Source organism: Podarcis vaucheri (assembly GCF_965113315.1).
Source record: "Podarcis vaucheri genome assembly, chromosome: 15".
NCBI lineage: Eukaryota > Metazoa > Chordata > Lepidosauria > Squamata > Lacertidae > Podarcis > Podarcis vaucheri.
The window spans coordinates 3996619-4002132 of NC_138753.1; positions in this window are offsets into that span (position 1 = coordinate 3996619).

The window sequence follows — 5514 nt, forward strand, 5'->3', positions numbered from 1 at the left end:
CTACTCCCAAGTAAAACATGGTTGGATACAATCCACTGCATGTATGTGTGTAGGCAGACTGTGAATGTTTGTGTGTGTGATAATAATAATAATAATAATAATAATAATAATAATAATAATAATAATAATTTATTTGTACCCCGCCCATCTGGCTGGGTTTCCCCAGCCACTCTGGGCGGCTTCCATAGAAACCAAAAATACACTAAAATATCACACATTAAAAACTTCCCTGAACAGGGCTGCCTTAAGATGTCTTCTGAATGTCAGGTAGTTATTTATCGCTTTGACGTCTGGTGGGAGGGTGTTCCACAGGGCGGGTGCCACTACCAAGAAGGCCCTCTGCCTGGTTCCCTGTAGCTTTGCTTCTCGCAATGAGGGAACCGCCAGAAGGCCCTCGGAGCTGGACCTCAGGGTCCGGGCAGAACGATGGGGGTGGAGACGCTCCTTCAGGTATACTGGGCTGAGGCCATTTAGGACTTTAAAAGACAGCACCAACACTTTGAATTGTGCTCGGAAACGTACTGGGAGCCAATGTAGGTCTTTCAAGACCGGTGTTATATGGTCTCGGCGGCCGCCCCCAGTCACCAGTCTAGCTGCCACTTTCTGGATTAGTTGTAGTTTCTGGGTCACCTTCAAAGGTAGCCCCACGTACGCATTGCAGTAGTCCAAGCGGGAGATAACCAGAGCATGCACCATTCTGGTGAGACTTTTCTGTGATGTAGGTATCTGAGTGGTGGTCTTAGGTTACACCCCTTCTGTGATGTATGTATGATGTTTCTGGGGGTGGTCTTGATCTACAGGGTGGCAATTTCAGAAGTCTTTATAAGGCCTTGCGCGCCATTTTTCTGGGTTCCTCCTCTCTCCTTCGGGTGACGGGAGCACCCTGTTGCAACAGATCAGTAAAGATCAAGCTTACTAGCTGCTTTGCTTCTCAATATTCTCTGGTTGGCCTCTGTTTTTCTCCGACCGACGGAGAACCTACAAAGGACTCTATGAGGGCTCTTGTGTTCCTCATAAGGGAATAAGAGAAAGTTTTCGTTTATTTCAGAGGCAACCCAGCCTGATGGGCGGGGTATGAATAATAAGACTATTACTCTTATTAACCTGCCTCTTCTTATAAGATCCAGGGCAGATCTTACGCAGCGCATAGTTAAAACTATGGAACTCGCTTCCACTGGAAGCACTGATAGCCACCAACTTGAATGGCTTTCAAAGTGGGTGAGAAAAATTTGCAGAGGAAAGGGATATCGACAACTAACTGGATGCCAGTTCCTGCAAACCACAAGAGAGGAGAGGGCTTCCTCCCCCAAATCCCATTTTCTGGTTTCCCAGGGGCATCTAGTCAGCTTCTGTGAGATCAGGATGCCCGACCACACGGGCCATTGGCAGGATCTTCTACTGGAGACCTTTCACACGTTGACACCCAACCCCCCTCCGGACGTGATACTGGAGCTGGTCCATAAGCCGCCTGTGTAAACGCCAGCAAGGGCCAATCCGTATTAATGTGCTCTTTGACCTGGATGTGTTAATGAATGGCCAAGTTCACTGGATTAAGGGAGGGCAAAGGCCGCATTTTGACACCTGAGCGCCCCCTCGCCTCCCCATTCGGTGCACAATCTGAAGTCTTGCAAGGGAATCCAGATTCCAAGGCCTGTCGGAATTGCCTGACCAAAGCCTTGAGGTGGTTTGCATTCCCTCCTCATAAATCGGCTTCAAATGCCCCCGCTCAGTTAATTATTCTTAAAATCTCTGTGCTGGCCAGCCATCCATGGACGTCTTCAAGACAGGCTCGTTTTTGTCACTTATAAAATGTGCACCCTCCGTTTCATGCCTCCTGCGACTGGCAATTCGATCTTTGCTGACCTGGCGCTCTCCTGACGGGTTGGACTGCAACTCCCATCAGGGCCAGGGACCAGCACAGTCAGGGCCGAGGATGGGATTTGTAGTTCAAACCATCTAGAGGGCACCAGGATTTAGTTGGAGGTCGCCAACAGGATGCCTTCTGGGTGCTGCTGTACTACAACTCCCACTCCTGCCTGACCATTGGCCCTGCTGGCTGGGGCTGAAGGGAGTTGTAGTTCAACAGTATTTGGAGGCAGCACGTTGGCTCCTTGGGGCTGTTTCCTTGGAACTTGTGTGAATCTGGGTGCTTTACTTAGTTACTGCATTATTTAGTTTACAGTGGTACCTCGGGTTACATACGCTTCAGGTTACATACGCTTCAGGTTACAGACTCCGCTAACCCAGAAATAGTACCTTGGGTTAAGAACTTTGCTTCAGGATAAGAACAGAAATCGTGCTCTGGCAGCGTGGCAGCAGCAGGAGGCCCCATTAGCTAAAGTGGTGCTTCAGGTTAAGAACAGTTTCAGGTTAAGAACAGACCTCCGGAACGAATTAAGTACTTAACCTGAGGTACCACTGTATTTAGTTACTGGGTGCTTTATTTCGTTACCCTTATGGTTTTGATCTATGGGCTACTTTTAAAATGAGGCTGCATTTTAAATTGCATTTTAACCTGTATTTTAAATTGGTCCCCCCCCCCCTATTATGATTTTACTGTAATTTTACTGGTGTTAGCCGCCCTGAGCCCGGCTCTGGCCAGGGAGGGCGGGGTATAAATAAATATTATTATTATTATTATTATTATTATTATTATTATTATTACATCCCATCTTTTTCCTCCAAGGAGCTGAAGGTGGTGTATGTGGTCTCCACCTTCATTTTTTTAAAATAATATTTTATTAAGTTTTATCAGTAAAAGAATTCAGAAAGAATACAAAAACAGAGAAATACAAAGTCAAAATACAAAAATACGAACGTTAAACACAAACAAAAAGAAAAAAAGAAGAAAAACACATAAAGAAAAAACAAAACTCCCTCTTTTTTAGTTTCTCATCTTTAGTTAACTTATTTTCCTGACTTCCTCACGCCTCCCTTTTTTGTATCCCTTTTTTAAAATTGGTTCAGCAAGTTCATAACCAATTTAGTTTCTCTATTATCAATCCCATCTTACATTTTACCTTGTTGCTAAAACCCCTTCAATTCATTTCAACGTCATCAGCATTCAAAAAATTTGCAATGTTTCTGTAAATAAGTTTTAAATTTCCTCCAGTCTTCTTCCACCGACTCTTCTCCCTGGTCTCGGATTCTGCCAGTCATTCCCGCCAATTCCATGTAGTCCATCAGCTTCATCTGCCATTCTTCCAGAGTGGGTAGGTCTTGTGTCTTCCAATGCTTTGCGATAAGTATTCTTGCTGCTGCTGTAGCATAGATAAAGAAAGTTCTATCCTTCTTTGGCACCAATTGGCCGACCATGCCCAGGAGAAAGGCCTCTGGTTTCTTCAGAAAGGTATATTTAAATACCTTTTTCATTTCATTATAGATCATCTCCCAGAATGTCTTAATCTTTGGGCATGTCCACCAAAGGTGAAAGAAAGTACCTTCATTTAATCCCCACAACAACCCTCTGAGGTTGGATAGGCGGAGAGGCAGGACCCCGGTCAGCTTAATGGCTGAGTTGGGATTCGAACCCTGGTTTCCCAGGCCCTAGTCCGGTGCTCTAACTGCTATCCCATAGTGGCTCTCAGTGGAGACTGGATTAGATGGGCCTTTGGCCTGATCCAGCAAGGGCTCTGCATCAATTCTTACAACCCTCTACCATGTCCTGCCTCATCAGGCTGTCGTACAAAAAAAAGTACCATATTTTTCACTCTATAACACGCACCCGACCATAACACGCACGTAGTTTTTAGAGGAGGAAAACAAGAAAAAAAATATTCTAAACGAAACAGTGGGTATATTATTTTTGTGGTTCATGCTGTGGCCACAGACATGTGATCTGACAGTGAGTTTGGAGTAGCCCAATGCAAAAATCCTGAGGATCCATGTGGATCCATGCTTTGTAACCACGTTTTTGCACCACTGCGGCCCCAGGCAACAGTGGGTGCGTGATTTTTTTGGTGCAAGATGTAGCCATGGACATGCTGTGTGATCTGATGGTGAATTTGGGGTGACCCAGTGCAAAAATCCTGAGGATCCATGTGGATCCGTGCTTTGTAACCATGTTTTAAGTGGGGAGGGAAGGAAAAGCACTCAAGGGACAAGGAGCACGCGTAGGGTGGGTGGAGAAGGATGCTGCTAATAATGCAGAAGAGGGGTATAAGGGGAGAAGGCTCCTCTCCTCTCCCGCTTTGCTCCTTTAAAGAAGCAGGCTCTCTGTCCCTCTCTCCTCCCCACTCAGCGGCTCTTCTCCCACTTTGCTGTTTCAAAGCGAGCCACGGAGGAGGGAAGGAAGGGGAACCATGGATCCTCTGCTCACGACTGCAGCAGATCCCCCCCGCCACCCACAGGCGTTCGCTCCATAACACGCACAGACATTTCCCCTTACTTTCTAGGAGGAAAAAAGTGAGTGTTATGGTGCAAAAAATACGGTATGTGTTGTATGGACCATCAGGCTGCCTCAGTGGAAGAACTGGGAAGCAGGGCCTGTTCCATGAACTCTGTCAAAAAGATCAACTCCATTGCCTCTGGCAACCCTGAACTACGATTTAAGAACTGATGCCTGGGTTTGCTTTTTTCCTCTGCCCTCCCTGCCCCTTTTCCTTGTGTGCCATTTTTGTTGTTGTTGATGATGATAAGCCTGTGGGGACTGTCTTTGCTTTCATTGATTTCCAAGGCACTCTGGGAGCCTTCATGGCTGAAGGAACAAGCCACAAATCCTCTAAATAAATAAGCAAACACTCAGTTAATCTTAAACAAGAATTGAGGAAATCGATATTTTGGCTCTAAAGATTCCAAAAACCTATCTCTGTTTGTTAGCAGCAAAGCAAAGAGTGAGGAGCTGTCTCAGCAGGGAAAAGAGGAGGAAGACTCTGCATTCTTTTAATTGGCTGAAGAATAATGAGGGCAAATATTTGCAAGAGATTTGCAACCGGCAAATTGAGAAAAGAAAAATCCCCCAGTCGTACAACCCTGACCTTTTGAGGGCAGGTTTTCGCAGACATATTGCATCTGTCTTGCGTGAGAGAGGCAACGATTACTGTTTGTCTGCTTTAAGAGAGAGAGAGAGAGAGAGGGAGAGAGTTTATACTGCCAATATTTTAGGGTGCAATATAGCATGTCAAGAGCTGCTTTCGAGTCAGTAGATAGAGTCAAGCCTGTTGAAATCGACAGAGCTCAAAATGACTTCAGAAGAAATTGAACTGGGTTGAGCAATCAGGGATTGAACTGGGTATGGATTTTAATGGCGGTAAAAGGTAAAGGGACCCCTGACCTTTAGGTCCAGTCATGGCCGACTCTGGGGTTGCGGCGCTCATTTCGCTTTATTGGCCGAGGGAGCCGGCATACAGCTTCTGGGTCATGTGGCCAGCATGACTAAGCTGCTTCTGGCGAACCAGAGCAGCGCACGGAAACGCTGTTTACCTTCCCGCTGGAGCAGTACCTATTTATCTACTTGCACTTTGACGTGCTTTCGAACTTCTAGGTTGGCAGGAGCAGAGACTGAGCAACGGGAGC